General features: G+C 40.8%; 1 long non-coding RNA gene across 2 annotated transcripts in view; it reads left to right on the plus strand.

Annotated features, from left to right (window-relative positions):
• The first annotated feature begins 1,646 nt into the window (after positions 1 to 1,646).
• The window catches only part of LOC133116408 (uncharacterized), a 64,209-nt gene continuing 49,238 nt past the window's right edge, over positions 1,647 to 16,617 (plus strand). For both annotated transcript variants that reach the window (XR_009705863.1, XR_009705864.1), the window contains exons 1-2: positions 1,647 to 1,819; positions 4,051 to 4,135. This is a non-coding gene — a long non-coding RNA (uncharacterized LOC133116408). The remainder of the gene's footprint in view (positions 1,820 to 4,050; positions 4,136 to 16,617) is intronic.

Here is a 16,617-nt window from a genome sequence, read left to right on the forward strand (position 1 = left end):
GTGTGTGAAACAATGGTTTTACACCACACCAGGGTTCTGCAATATACACTCACTGAACACTGTATTATTATTTTTTTGACTTAAAGGGCTTAATAGGCTGTAGCCTATCCGCTTAGAGTTATGATGTGTTCTGTGTTCAAAGATGCTCTTCAGCATACCACTGTTGTAATGTGTGGTTATTTGTGTTACTGTCAGCTTTGACCAGTCTGGCCATTCTCCTCTGATGTCTCTCATTAACAAGACGTTTCTGTCTGCAGTGACTTTGACAATGGAATGGTTGTTGGTGCCAGATAGGGTGGTTTGAATATCTCAGAAACTGCTGCTCTCCTGGAATTTTCATGCACAACAGTCTCTAGAGTTTGCAGAGAATGGTGCGAAAAAAAAGAAAACACCCAGTGAGCAGTAGTTCTGCGGGCAGAAACGCCTTGTTAATGAGAGACGTCAGAGGAGAAGGGCCAGACTGGTCGAAGGTGACAGTAATGCAAATAACCACGCATTACAGGTATGCAGAAGAGCATCTCTGAACACACAAAGCATCAAAACTCAAAGTAGGTAGGCTACAACAACACAGTCTAAAAGATAAGTTGTCATTACCTGATTGGCTATGCACCTAAAAAACAAATAATCGCCCTTCAAAGTACATATTTTTAAACACATTGTGTTTTTAAAGCATCCATGTGATAAAAAATATATTAATTTTAACAAATTCAAACATTTATTTTTATTTCCTATTTGAGGAATATAAGTTTGAATGCAAATCTGACAGGCCTATTGTGTACGTACTGTATGCACACACACAGAGACACAGTGCTTTTCTGGGTTTATGTACTGCTGTCATATCACTTGTCATGTAAAGTAGCATTTATTGTATTTCAAACACAGTGTGATGTGTCATAAAATTTTTGTCATGACAGGTGACATTAGACATTTTCAGCATTGTGAGCACAGTTCGTTGCTATTATTCCTAAACTGCAAGACACAACTAGGCACACGCTGCTATATCACAACTAGTTATGTCAGGTGTTATGTCATGCTTATGATAGCAGTTTGTAGGCTTCATGGTGAATTGTTCATATTAAATTTTACCATCAGTATAGCATTTGTTTTGTGCAGATGCAGGCAGGTAATTGTGCAAAGTCTACTTCTACTCTGCCCGCTATGGTCTCCTTAACAGTCCTCTATACTTTAATTAACACAATTAACCTTTGGGTCAGCATCCATACACGTCGTCCCCAGTTTGGTGACCACGCAACAAATTACAATATGGCTTAATATTATATAAAACTAATGTAGCAGAAAGTACTTTCTCAGACTTGAAGCCCGGTTCATTCAGAAGTTGTCCTCCTTTTCCATGCACCGTGATTATGCTAATCAGTGGAGGAGACCGGGTGTGGCTCACTAGATGCCAGCTGCTTAAATTATTGCACAAGAAGAAGCCCAGTAAACACTCAAAAAGAGTGAGGATTAATTCCGCACAGGGGGAGCTTGGGCCAGTGTGGCCCACATGCTGTAGCTTGATTAAACCCTCCCAATTGATAATTAGATCACAGCGGTGAAGGCAGGGGTCCATTATTGCTTAATGATCTGATTCTACATCAGCGTGAGACTTTCTACCCTCTGTGTCTAAATGGGAAAACATCAGATTATTGAGCCTTGGAGACATCTGTCCTGTGTGAAGATACCCCTGGCTGTTCAGGACCAGATAGAACAAGTGGCAGCAGATGCTGTCACCTTCCAATTAACAGAAAAAAAAATCTTTATTGACCCTGTTGACTGGTTCTGACAGCTTAGTTACACAACACCAGAAGGCTTCCGTCAGGTACAGTAATGGATGCATTGACTAGCAATGAATTAAACTAAATGAAATCTAAAAATATTGGTGTTGGTTGATGCAGGAAAATAATTAGCGCTTTGGTCTTATTGACTTTATGTTTCTTCAATGCTATGCTGGCTGGGCCTGTCTTGAGTCCAATTTCATTATACTTTGGCCAATTAAGATGTTTTACTACACCATCTTTTTTTGTAAAGAGGGTGCTAGCTTTGAAACCCCATTTTCAAGTTCGTATGCACTCTTATGAGCTTTTCAACCCTGGGAGAAAGCAATAGCTGACAGGAAACCAAACTGTGGTGCATGGTAGCCAAAGCTATATCTGGCAATAGAAACTCTTTATAATTTGTCACCTTCATGCTGTTAGCCGGTGTAAAATTAATTCAATATAAATATCCCATGTTGTTTTGTTCTGATATACTATCCAGTATTCCCTGCCTTGGGGAGTGAGCGATGATATGGTGTCATTATATTGTATCATTTGCATCCAGTTGTATGCACAAAGCTCAGCTCTTACACTGTTTATTATACATGATCATTAAATGAATCTTCATTTCTAAATGTATTAGAAGGTATTCTATAGCCCTGTTCTTGTCAGGGGTCCACCTGTGGGATGGGCATGTCTCAACAAAATGGTGAAAATATGCTACATGTATCCAATTACACGGCTAGAACAGAAAGACCTGAATTTTTACTTTGAATACTTAGTTTGTCCAATGAAGCAATTGACAAAAAACTATTCAGTCAATTGACCAGGTGCTTTGCTGTTTCATGAACCTGAACCAGTGGTAGCTTAACTACCGCTATTGAAGTTTCAAAACAATATATTTTAAAAGTGCATTGACCAGCCTTAAATGTGAACTGTGTCCTACCCAGCACAAAAGACTGCAAGCAAGCAAGGAAGAATATTGCATTTGTTTTAAAGCATTATACACACGCCGTTATATTTTATTTTCCAGTGAACGCATATTACAGTATGTAAGACAAATTAGAAAATGTTTTTGTGATATTGATATGGAAGATTACACAGGTGAGGTTTGTTAAAGCATGGCCAGTCATATTGCTGCCATGACCACTGTGGGCAATTCAGGGGGCAAATACAGTCCAGCATGATAACAGGGAGATGTCACCACAGGAAGGGGAGAGACTGTTGCAGTTTGAAGGTTGTGGAAGCGGTTTGGCTGAGTGTACATTTTGGAGATTGTAGGCATGATGTCGCTGTTCCAGCATGCTCGTGAAAGCTGTACTCAAGTTGTGTAGCTGTACTCTGAATTGAGTGGAGGTCAGCGAGAAGGGAATTGTAATAGTCCTGGCATGAGAGTGTCAGGGAAGGACTGTGCAGAGTCGTGGGGAAAGCCCAGAGTTTTCAAATTTTGCACAGAAAGAAAATCTGCATGTCCGGCTCACTGTCTGCCACTACATTTTAAGAGAAGAAGAGTTGGTCTTTTATCCAACGCAAGGTACAGTAGAGAACACAGGTTGGATGTGCTGTACAGATGAGCATAGGCTAAGTCAGTAAAGTGATCGCCAGTCCTAAACAAGAAGCGAGCCATGAAAAACATCAAGATGAAGATACTAGTGCAACAAGAAAGTGCTAGAAGATCAAGGCAGCCATTGAAGTCACCTCAGTAGGGGAGTCAAACTTGAAGATTGAAGAACTGGAAGATTGAAGTTGTGCAGTGGTGTTCTGGATGCTTTGTCGTGGCTGTATGGCACAGTATAGTGATCTAGATGGGAGATTGGCAGGGTCTGGGTGAGGAGTTGGGTGTAGTATTGATGTGGGATGGTCAAATCCTTCTGATGTTGTCTGGGGTTACCCCCAGGCTTGCTGTGCTAGCACCTTCAGGCAAGCTGGAATGAGCTTTGAGACTGGAGTCAAAATACTATCACCTTACAGACCTTCTTGGAAAAGAGAGGACTGGCTGAGTACTATCAGCACTGCATATTTCCCAATTTGGGAACATAATTCGTATTATATATTTGTATTTTCATTTTTAATAAAATGTATAGCGTATACATTATTAAAGTTAACTTAGTACATATAGAAATGTATGAACTTTATAGTGTGTTTGTATATATTATATATATATATATATATATATATGTATATATATATATATATATATATATATATATAGTTAATACATTTAATACACTGTATATATTTTTTTTCCCCCAAAGAGTCAAGTGATGAAAATGTTTTTTTTATTCATCTTGCATAGATGGCATTGCATCTAGACTGGCAGCAGACGCAAAGGCAATTTGTCACACGTACGGAGATCGTGAACTGACGCTGAATGAACTCAGGTACGCTTAGATGTACAGCACAGATGTTCAGTTGTTGATTACAGAACCCCTACCCAGGTACAAATTATTCTCCCATTATTGTCTTGTCACACATTATGCTCCTGTACGGCAAACGTATGACAGGAGGAACAGGGGATAGAAGAGGAGGATAATAATGGCGTAAAGGTCTGACAGGAGTGCTCTCTCCTCTGGTTCAGATGTCAGTGAGGTGAAAGCGGGAGGATTTAGGTTCTGAAAATTAATAACTATGTGAGTTGTGAAAAAGTACGCCCATTTCTGAAACTGTTTTTACATATACACATATGTACAGATGTGACAAGGCCAAAGGAATTAGCTCAATTAAATGTGCTAATTGCTTTGCTAATTCTCCTATAATTTCTCTTCCCGGGTATTTCGGAAATGATAGGATAATAGCAGAAGGTTCACTTTTTAACCTTTTATTCTTCACGCTGAATACTTTATTATATGGCTTTTAGTGTGCAACCAACTCAAAGCAACACCTTGCAAGGAAGTGCACGTTGGTGATCTTTGCTGTACGAGTAGAAACTGTTAGACACTTCAGCATTCTGCACTCTGAACTGAGTTTCATAAAAACTGGAGGATTAAGCATTATAATAGCTTACATTGTGATTAGTTAGATTTTATTATTTTGTACTCAAGAAATGTTATAGCACAGTATACAAGTCTTGCATCTCTTTTTCTTGAATATCAAATTCTAGTGTGAGGAATCTAGGCTCTGCAGTACTAGTGTAGTATTTACTAATTATAAAAAAAGCTGCCATCCTTAACAAAATCAATGACATTATGTGTAATAGAATCAATGTAATTCATTATTGGACTAATTAACATACTTTGTCACTGCAGGGGAATTTTGTAGTTCTTAATCCCTTGACATGCTCAATTAAAATAAAAAACCTTTAAATGTAGACTAGCCTTCAACATTCTGCATAATCCTTTCAGGTTTTAGCTCATGAGGCCAAAGGTGACAGGATTTTCTTCTAAAGGCTGCTAGCAGTATATTGTCTTTTTCTGCTTTTTAATTTAGCTCAGTGTAAGTCTCACTTGAGCCATAAACATCTGTTGTATAGCCCATCACATAAATGTTTCATGAGCAAATGAAGGGGTAAATGTGGCACTCTTAGACCCGTGCCATTGTGTGATCCAGGGCTAAATGTATTCAACAAGGTGCTGGAACCCTTGCCTATCTGCAGATGACAATTAATTATGTTGTGATATAATACAACATGTATGTTTTTCATGTTTACATCATAACATATACAGTAAACAAAAATCTAATTTAGATAATGCTGTACTGGTTCCTGCAAAGACATCTGTATTCCTGTAACTCTTCTCTTCAGTAAACTAAGAATGTGAGAAACTCAGTGATCGGCCATCTCCTCAAATGGTTAATCATTATTTGCTCTCTTGAACTTAATGTCACACTGGGCAGACGCTGGAATCTACTTGCTGCTCTTGCTCCATTGTAAAAATAAACCTTCCGCTTGCCTGGCACACTCCAGTTACCTTGTAAAGTTTTAAACTGCTCGCCATTCAAAGAGCCTTAATGGCAGACAATTCTGCAAGACTGAGTGGCCTTGGATGCCTCTCTTCACTGAGAGAAGAATTCAATGCAGGAATGGCTTCATTCAATTCACCAACATGGGGAAAAAATAGAGCTAAATATTATCTTTCAACTGTTTATGAAACCATGCTTGTAACTTGGAAACTATTAACTTTCCCATATCTCCTTCAGAGTTGGAAATAAACCCTAAAACCCTGCCCCACTGTGCTGATCTGTCTCTTGTATGAAGTCTTTATACCATAAGAAATGGGCATAACTGCCATTCCACCTACTTTAATGGAACACAAGTTAAATCCAAACTGGAAACCTTTTAAAATAGTGCAGTGTGGTAATACACATGAATAATGAACTATGATGGGGATGCTCCGTGCTCTGGAAGGGAAGTGTGGATTTGCAGTATAAACAGCACAGTAAGAATGTCCAAATGTCACAATATGTGGCTAGCTGTATATTACTTCGACCCAAATCCAAAAACAGTTGTGGAAAAACTTACTGTATATTAAATATAGCCAGCAATGTAATTTCTTAAGGAATGCTACAGTACTAATTTGACAGCAGAAGAGGACCTGAAATGGGGCACTGGGGTTAAAGCCAGGTTTGGCTAAGTCTGTGATTACTGCTTCATGTTCCCTTGAAACCCAATGCACTGCAGTGGAGGCTCCTGGGAAATAAAACCTGAGTGAAAAGGAACAGTCCAACCCTGCTTCAGATGATACTCTGCACGCTTAACCAGGTGGCAGAGGGGTTGTGAGAATTACATGGTTTTTTCAAGCCAAATAATGAATTTGCATGAACAGCATTTTTCTTGTATGTATACATTCACACTTATAAAGAAAGAATAGGACTTAATTAAGGAAACGTACAGTTCCAGTGCTTTTTATCATAGAACTTCTTGCCCCAGCAATAATTCATGTTGAAATATACAGGGCTTCCAGAGATTAGCCTTTGGATTGAGAAGCTTGTCTTGTCATGGTTCTCTGTGAATGTGTGAATGTTTCTCCCTTGGCTTGTCATCTTAGGCATGTGTCTGAGTACATGGCTCATTGTATCTGCTGCGGTGTAAATGTATAGATTTTAACCAGTGTCAAACAAAGCAGTCTTCCCACACTTAATTTCACACCTTTCACATTTCATTTCACATGCCAGTGAATGCCAAATGTACAGTAAAGTGCTCTTAGCGCCTTTTTGTAAAAAATGTAAAAATATTTTCCCATGGGGCCAAGAAAGTTATTTGTTCTTTCTCCTCTTGTCATTTTCCACTCCAAAAAGAGTCTTGTCATTTTCCACTCCAAAAGAAGCACCAATCCATGGATTTAACTACAAAAAAATTGCATCAACAAAAGCAACATCTTTGAATGTGGTTCCCTAAAATGTATCTACGTATTGGCCATAATTGGCCACATTAAATGGTTACAGTTGTGCTGTAACATCATGTGCATGAAGTGTCATTACGTAAGTGCCCTGTCTGTGGACAATCAGACATGTTTAGAGCCATCTTCATTTGTACTTGACATTTTGACAGGCGGGGCCTTTCCTGTGTTTCCGTGTGTCTTAAACTAATACCGAGAATGATTGATGTTGATCCAATGGGATATCAGTTCAACTAATCTGGCAGATGATACTGAGAAGGGCCAACCTCATCATTCTCACATCAATCAATTAAACAGCGCTGATTGGACATGCCCGGCGTATATTAGCTCTGGAGAGGAGAGGGGACGATCAATCAGGAGCCGTGTTGGTCCAAGGAACTCAAAGAGAACGCCGTGCTTGATCAATTCCAGATGGATCTTCTTAAGTCCCTGCAGTTTGACAGTTTTCCATGTGACACCTTCACTTTGTTGAGGCCAAGCATGCAGAAGTTTGCTAGTTTGTTTTAGTCGTTGCTAAGCTCGCCAATCTGCTGGGGAAGAAAGAAATGATTCTAATTGTTTGTCCAAGTTCAGAACGGTTGATTGAATTCCAGCCAGGGTGTTATTAATAAGACTTCACAGCGTTCTGTGTTCTGTGTCCCCAGTCGTTCCTGCAGTGCTGTATGGTTCGAAAACAGGGTGCCTTATAAACATGCAATCATTTTTTACATGATTTTTTTTTCTTCCCTTTGTCATCGCATGCACTTCAGCAGTTGAATGTGGAGACTCTGAATGTGGAGGCAGTGTTGGCGTACAGCGAATGGCCTTGTCCTTGAGCTAAGAACTTTCTACTGCTTATTTATTAAATTCATCAGAAGAACAGCATGCGTACACAGATGGAACATTGTGTTTGCATGCTTTATGTGATTTTTATTTGCATACGCAAGATGGAGAGCAGACTGTTGTTGCCGTAGGTGCATAGATGTCCAGTTTCAGGTTTTATGAACATATCCTCCCTTTCAAAAGGTTGATAAATTTGGCATTTTTCAGAGCAGGGCACTTATGTGAATAATACTCTGCCATTACATACAATATGAAACCTGTAGGGCCTGGACAGAGCCTACTATTAGTTTAAAATCTGCAAATTATTCTGTTCATCAGTTTAAAATCGGTTTGGTTTTTCAGTTTCCAGTGTGGTCTCTGCTAGGTTTACATGATTTTTGTTTATATCTTTTACTTCTGATTGGAAATTTTTCCTCTGTGCTAGTGTGACTATAGTGTGTATAGTGTATAGTGTAATTATACGCACATGTGAAGTACTTCCCGCTAACTGACCGCTGCCATACAGCAAGACTCACGTCCACAGTTCATCAAATCGTCATCCTTCATGGTTTTTCAGTTTGCATATATTTCTGCCACCCAGGGAACCTTGATACGACCTTTGACCTGGAAGCATTGTATGTCCCACTCGTGTCATGTCCAATGTTATTTACATACCTTAAGATGGCTGTCTGGAGGAAGATGGCTCTGTTTTTATGGTAATGCTCTGGGCTGACCACGCCGTTTCTCACGTTCTGCTAAGCAGAGAGGACAGCGCGGGCTGGGGAAGGATCCAGAAGCCTGGGCCTTCTCAACACACAGCCCTTTCCCAGAGTCTTAACTGGCCATGAAGATCTGTGCAGGGTACTGTATTATATCCAATACATAATCACCTGCAAGATTTCTGATTAACTATGAAGTGATCTGTGCCAAGATAAAGATAAACCTCTTGGATCCAGTCCAAACCACCAAGTTATCTTACAGGAATGAGATATCGAATCAATATAATCAGGCCCTCAGAGATAAATTGTACCACCATTGTACCCCTAAGGTAATATAATTATTTTCCCTTAAACATAGTTCAGCATTGTTGATTGAGGCCCCACTTTATTGTGAAATTGGGCTGTATTAATTTGGTACTGTACTTCATTAATCTCATGCCACATTTGCTCTTACATTTGGTTCTTAATCCAGAGGGAAACGTCATCCAGATCAGTGCTGTTCTTGGCGTAAGGAGTGTTTGGCCCACAGATATGCACCAGTCGAGACTTATCCTCCGTATCTTGTTTCTCCTTGAGTCATGATTGTTCTGCACATCCAGAACATTGTCATGGTTTTAAAGTGATGCTCAACATTAACACTCATGACTCAACTTCAATTCAATCATCATTGGATCTGAGCTTTGATGAGTGAAATGAGTGCCATTTTTTCCATAAATGGGAATGTACTAGCACTTGGATTGCATTTTGAGTTCATTAATTTATTTTTCTTTCTTGGTTAGTTTTATACTTTTAGAACAGTTAAAGTAAAGTGGAAGGGAGCAGTGAGGACTCGTATCTTCACGGATTTTAAATACAAGGCATGCTACTTTGGCAACGTATTCTCTGTGTATGTGAAAATACAGTTACCACAAAACAATGGCAGTTTTGTTTACAGATGAGGCACTAGCAGCGATGCTAACTCTCACCTGGATTTAATCCTGACCGCTGTGAGCCGAATGTGGCCTGGGGGGGCTGCTTACTCAGCAGGGTGTTCCCCAAACTCCCTGACCGATACAGATTGGTCTGGTCTGTTGTATCTGAACCTGCCTGTGGCTGTTTTGCATGCCCCTGTTGCAGAAACCACTGGGCTTAGCCGGTGGGCTTCAGGCTGAAAAGCCGCAGTGGACACTCATACTTTTGGAGGGCGCACGTGCTTCTCACGAAGTAACAGGATGTTCCAGTAACAGGACAGGCTAGCAAGGCCCGATTAAAGAAATATGAGGGATAAAAAGCGGATACGAAACATAACGGTGTCCCGCTTTCTTTTGAGAAGGTACAAGACTGCGAGTGGAGGGATAAAATGTGTGCGTTTGCTCACATTCAGCTAGCCCTGCACGGCTCCTTTTCACCGCGGCGCGGAGAACAACAGCTGTGACTCCCTGCGTAATTGTTTTCACGTCCGTAATTGTCTGACCTTAATTAGCTTTGTGGAGTGAGGTGAAAGGCCTGCTTCTGCGCGGCTTTCAGGGGTTTTTTGTTTGCTTCCACAATGGTAAAAAGCTGCTGTGGCTCCGGTGAGAAAAAAAATGTAAATCCGCGGTCTGTCATTGTGTGCCTAGACCTTGGAAAAGAGGAGAGAGGAGAGTAGGGAGAGAGAGAGTGAGAATGAGAGAGAGAGAGACGGGGGTTGGAAAAGAGTTCTCCAATGCAAATTTAACTGGCATTGTGCTTCTCGGTTCAAATCAATGTCGTTGAGACTTTCCATTCAAAGGCCTGGGTCTGTATATCCTTTCACATATTTTTTTTTTTGAGGTGCTTTCTGTGTGAGATGAACTGCCCTGCTCTGGCAGGCACCTTGATTAGAGCGGTTTCAACAAGTTTTTTTTTTTTTTTTTTTTTTTCTCCAGAATTTGACACAATAGAATTGGGTCCTCCATTCAATGCCATGGATTGCAAAAAAAAAAACAAAAAACTCAATCCTTCTTTTCTCTTTTTTTTTTATATGTAGCAGTTCATATTTTATTGGTTTGTCAAAGACACTTTAAGGCATTTGGGAGCATTTCAGTGAAAGGCGAGGCCACAGATGTGACAAGGTCTGTACGCTTGCTGCTCAGGGCCTGCAGGCTGCCGGCGTCATTTATCGCTGAAATGAAATACATCAGTGCTCACAAGAAAAACTCTGAAGCTATGAGAATTGAACTTGCCCTAAATGGATACTATGTAGTATAAATGTGTGGGTTGTGTTTAATACCTTGACATAAATGATAACCTCCTGTCAATAGTTTTTCTTTTATAATAAAATTCAAATGGAACCTTAGCTTTTCTCTTGTAGCTTTATTAGGAATGTTAATGATGTTGATATGTTGACTGTGCATAAATAATACCAAGAAGTCAAAGATGGGGGCTAGTTTTTTTGACTGGTCACTACTGTCAATGTCTTTGAGCTGAATTAAGCACTTGGAGCAAAGACAGTAAGGGTGGTGTCTTGGGCGCTGGGGGGTGGCGGGGTTTCTGTACAACTTAATATTGTACCGCAGTCAACCTACCATGTACAGCCACAGGATTAGACAAACATACATTTTAACATTTTGGTTTTAAAATCAAACGCAAATAAATACAGTGAATATTACATAAGGGAATACTGCGGGCCAAGCAATCCATTCTCTGGGAATTTTTTTACACAGAGAAGTTGTTTCGAGAAAATTCCCAGGGAACAAGGGCAGTGCCACTGGAGAAACATCAGTCTTTGGTGGTCAAATTAGACCACTTTAAAAATGAAAAGAAAATGGGGTGAAGCCTGATCTTAATGTATTGATTTTTTTATTCCTTTCTCTAAGTCTCCCAATTATGTTTGAAATATCCCATGAACACTGGCTTTTACTTGTATATTGAAGTTAAGGCAGTGTTTAAATGTAACAGAGACACAAAGTTACAAAGTTAGAGACCACATGCTATAAAAATGTATTCCCATTCTGCTACAGAAATAATAATAATAATAACAAGTTCAGATTTCGTTTATTCTCCAGATCACCAATCACAAGGTGGGTGAGTGCCTGATTGCATGAAGCTAACTGCAAATCAAACTTTATGAGCTTTTCAGCGCAACACATACAGAGCATGTCCATGTACAGTGTAAATGAATAAACAAACCTAGTAATATTACACATTGCTTTGCAGTGACATGGAAATCTTCTGACCATAGTATTAAAATGAATATTGTGCATTTTAGTGTATTGTTCCATATCTATGAAGCTGTAACACCATATTTTTCCAAATTTATAAAAGATTCACCTTCAACTTTTTCATTAAGGACGAGTCTCACACATAAAAAAATTCTAAACTTTTGACATTCAGCTATTCAATACGGAGGTGATAATGCACTGAGAGCAATCTTCAATACGCTAACTTTAAAATGTCAGATGAGACTCCAGTTAAAAAATTTTGCCACAATGCCTTCATCAGTGTTTTATAAAAGGTGTTATATTCTGATGGTAACCTTATATAGCCGAGAAAGGGACAGTGCTCTCAGTGAAATGTATTAAATTAATGCACAGACACATTTCAGCACTCAGCCCTCAGCATGTAGAAGGCTGAGTGCAGTTTTTTATTATATATTTCTTTGACTTGAGCACATAATGAAATTTGTACAATCCTTATACCCCCTTACTCTAAAACCTCCCCGCAGGGCTACAGGCTAATTAAAGTGGAAGTGTAATTAACTCAAGGCCTAATGAGATGATGCAATGCTTATGCTGTCAGTTACAGGTCTTGACTCAAATGGGAGAAAGGCTGTATGGATTGGGCTGCTGGCTCACAGGTTGTTCACCAGCTCTGTTTTAAGAGTCCCTCTGCTCTTCTCTCTGCAAGTCAGTCCATCCAAAATGCTAACAAATAGCATTGACTTTTCATGTCTCAAACCGCAACTCTCCAGTATATCAGTTTCATTCTGTACATCAACAAATTATCTGTGGTACATCAGCACATTAACATGCCTTCACCAGTCTGAATAGTCAGAATTTAGGGGCAACATTGGCTCAGGCGGTAAGAGCAGTCGTCTGGCAGTCAGTGGGTTGCTTGGGTGTGTTGAAGTGTCCCTGAGCAAGACACCTAACGCACAAGTGAACGGGTGAATGAGAAGCATAAATTGCACAGCGCTTTGGATAAAGGCGCTATATAAATGCCAACCATTTACCATTTACATTTTCTGAATACCGTTACTGCACTTATTGGGGGGTGACAGGAGCTCAGGAGGTAAGAGCGGTTGTCTGGCAGCATTTTGGTTGCCGGTTTGATCCCCTGCCCTGTGGGTGTGTAACTAAGTGTCCCAAAGCCAGAAAGCTAACCCCCAATTGCTCCCAATGAGCTATTTGGTACCTTGCATGGCAGCCTATCACCACTGGTGTGTGTGTGTGTGTGTGTGTGTTTGTGTCTGTGTCTGTGTGTCTGTGTGTGAATGAGAAGTAGCAATTGTAAAGCGCTTTGGATAAAAGCACTATATAAATGCAGTCCATTTACCATTTATCAGTAGTCAGTCTCAAACAGCCATGGTCAAAAAGTCTATGGAGACTACTGCCTACCACTTGACTGTAGCTCTGTCATACGTGCTTTCACTGATAGAAATCGTGCATGTTGGTTGCAGTTTGCGGCATCTTTATTTGAAATGTCATGACCAAGGTGTTACTGTTTAGCATGGAAGCTTTGTTCACACAAATCGAAAACACAATTACTGAGATACATGGTGGTGAATCAGGCTGGCCATCAGAAATCCCACCCCAATCCCTTTGAAAAGCGCTTTGTCTACTCACTCATTTGAAGGGCATCCGATTAGCCTCGTGTTGTGCAAAATTGTCAACAATCTCCTTCAAATTCAGCTCCCAGTCTCTGACGCTCTTGATTAAAAGTTATAGCCTGTCTATTCTGCCTCGACTGCCCTATAACCTCATATTAAGCCTCACATAGTTCTTGATTAATTTTAATTTAGAAAATGAGAGCTCCACTGTACAACAATGGCGCAGGAAGTTACTCTTCGGCCTGGCCGAAGTTATCGAATGGGGTTCCTCAATAAGCATTTTGAAGATGTGAGAGGTGCGTTGACTGATCTTGACTCACCTTGAATGACTTGAATGCAATTGAGCAGGAATGGTTACTGATGTATCCCTGCTGTACTGGTCAGACAGACGTTTTGCCATCATGGGATTGGCGTGGGTTTTTTCAAAAAGCCATTAAATTCTGGCTACTTGGGTACTTATGTTTTTTTTTTTAAGGCATTCTGACTAGCTGTTGTACCTAGGAGTATTCCTCTTTGCCATCTTCCTCACTGGCTAGCAAGCTGGTGTTCAAATTTCAGCCCCAATACTAACTTTACATCACCACATTAAAACACCTGATATTGAACAATGCCAAACACAGGCAAATATCCCAGAAATCTTTGCTCATCAGAAAAGACACTATTGTGAAAGAAAGTTGGCTGCCAGAAATGGTTTGATTTAGTTTATTGGCTAAATTCTTAATCTTTTATTTGTAAAAAATAAAGAAAGAAAGAAATCATAGCTGACCAAACAGGGGTGGCAAATGCATTCCAAACCACACTAGCATCATCATTATCCATTCCAGCACCATCTACTGCACAAATCACTTTTCTGTTGTTCATGACCACTCCATGGCCCAGTTAATCATTTATCATTTCTCAAGTCTGAATCGGCAGACTCCAAGTGTCAATCTAGGGCACGAGCAGGCAGTTTCATCAACAACAGTCCATTGAGAACTGTACAGAGAGGGATACTATGGTATTTTTATTTTTTTATTCTGCCATAAAGATCTGTACCTTAACATGGAGAGAGGTCACTGGCTGGGTTGGCAGAGTTCAGAAAAACAGTGGGGCTCACACATCATAGCACAACCTGTACGGTAGCAGGCTCAATACAACATCTAACAGAACAACTACATATTAAATGCAAAACAACAACTTTTACTAATAACCTGTGCCATCTTCCTGGGCTGGAGATACATATCTAATAAACAGCCACTTTCACTGTGCCCTGGGTGGATGGTTGAGGTCGCAGTAGCCTGCCTGGGTCCATCTGCCATTGCTGGTGGAGAACAGTAAACTGGGAGAGCAAAATTCCTTTCACAGCCCTTACTTCTTCACTTCCCTGCTAAAAAACAACTCAAGCTAGGTTTGAAACAGCTGGTAGCTGGTTGACTAGTTCAGACCAGCTCCCAGCTCGGCATGGTTTAGCTGATTAACCAGTTCAGAATTTTGAAACAGCTGGTAGCTGGTTGATAAGTACATACACAGCTAGACCAGTGTTATGACCAGCTTGTCTATCCTGGTTGACCAAGTCATACCCATCTAGACCAGCTTCACCAGCTCAATTCTCTAGCTTGTCAAGCTGGCATAGCTGTTTTTTTACAGCAGGGATACCATTCCTTCTGATGATATTTTTCAAAGTAGACAAAACATACTCACATCCCAGGCTGTTTGTAGAGTCATTCAAATGTATACAAAGGAAAACCCTGCATACTATTCAATGCTCCCATTTATTGAACTATGTACACACACCATTTTTACCCTCAGGCCTTTGTGAGGTCAGGTATACATGGTGATGTTATTACCCTTCCTTTGAGGCCAGATGTTGGCCTTCCCTTGGTGGTGAGTGCTCTTTCAGTTTTCATTGGATTTGACATTCCTGTCTGTGTCTAAACCCTAGCCCAAAAGCAACCCTTAGCTGATGCTGTACACAACAATCAGTTGCACTTTTGTTGTTACACTTTATCCAGAGAAAGACTACCATGGTAAATGGCTTAATAGTGCGTAAAAGCATGACCGTAAATGTCTCCGTCGCGCCCGCCTAATTGAATCCGTAATGCGGGGTGTTTGCCGTGCCGCGGTGCCCCTGCCACTCTGCGCACGGGGGATCGGTGGCGGCTGGCAGCCGCGGCAGTTGTCACAGAGGTTTTCACACCCTGGCTGGTGAAGCCCTCTCTCCTCTCCGAGCCCTTAAGTAGCTGTCAGAGCTCAAAAGCAGGCCCCCTTCTCCAGCCTTTTCCGCGCCCTAAGGACACGCGGCATTCAGACGCCTGTTCACAATTCGCACCCCTAACTCCGCGCGTCTCCCGAGTGCCAGGGCTTTCAATTACCGCCCGGGCCCCTGGGAGGCACCTTCAGCACCAGGGGCCCCGCGAAGGCACCCGAGAATCCGTTCTCCACACTGCCAAACCGCGCAATGGATGGAGGGGAGGATTTAGCGCCGACGACAACGGAAGTTTTCATTTCGCCATTGTCTTCTTCTCAAAGGCTTCGGTTTCTATTTTTCTGTCTTTCTTTCCCGTTTGTTTAACAGCCTTTTAGAGCGTTTGCCCCGTGGTTCTGCGGCAGCACGTATAATCAGACATGGTAGCATGCATAAATAATGAGTATCTTGAGGACACAAGCTAAGTAGTAAAGACGTCATGTTGGAAATTAAGCACTGTCAGCTTGTGGCTCTGATATGCTCCTCTGTGACACAATATTTTCCTTTTCTCTCCTTTCTTTTGTTTGTTTTGTTGCTCTCCAGCCTTGTCACTTTCAGAAGTGCTTAGTTTTTTGTTTTTTTTCCCCCACACAATCATACTAGCTGTATGGCTATCATTTATTGAAACAGGTGCATATGAATCCATACTGGAATAAACCCATGGATTTTAGGTGTTTATTCAAGGTGTTAGACATCATCGTTTGGGCAAGAAACCAAACGATAGATAATCTCTACTGGCTCTGCAAGACGGCCTTGAGTTCAGCTCATGGAGGTGATTTCGTGCAGGAGGACTGCAAAAAATAGAAAAGCTTTCAGAATATCTGTCTGCTGACAGGAATCTTAGGGAATCATTATCATGTGGGAGAGATCACTTTCAGTCCACTTCCTACATATTTATAAATCTGTTTTACAGCATTTTTGCATTTCTTTTCAACTCCAAATTAAAGGTATGGGAATGAGCCAGACCTTTTATCTTTCGACTGATAAACACGGAGTAATGTTCCGGGCAAGGACTGGG

This window comes from Conger conger, chromosome 17 (assembly GCF_963514075.1).
Source record: "Conger conger chromosome 17, fConCon1.1, whole genome shotgun sequence".
Classification (NCBI taxonomy): Eukaryota; Metazoa; Chordata; class Actinopteri; order Anguilliformes; family Congridae; genus Conger; species Conger conger.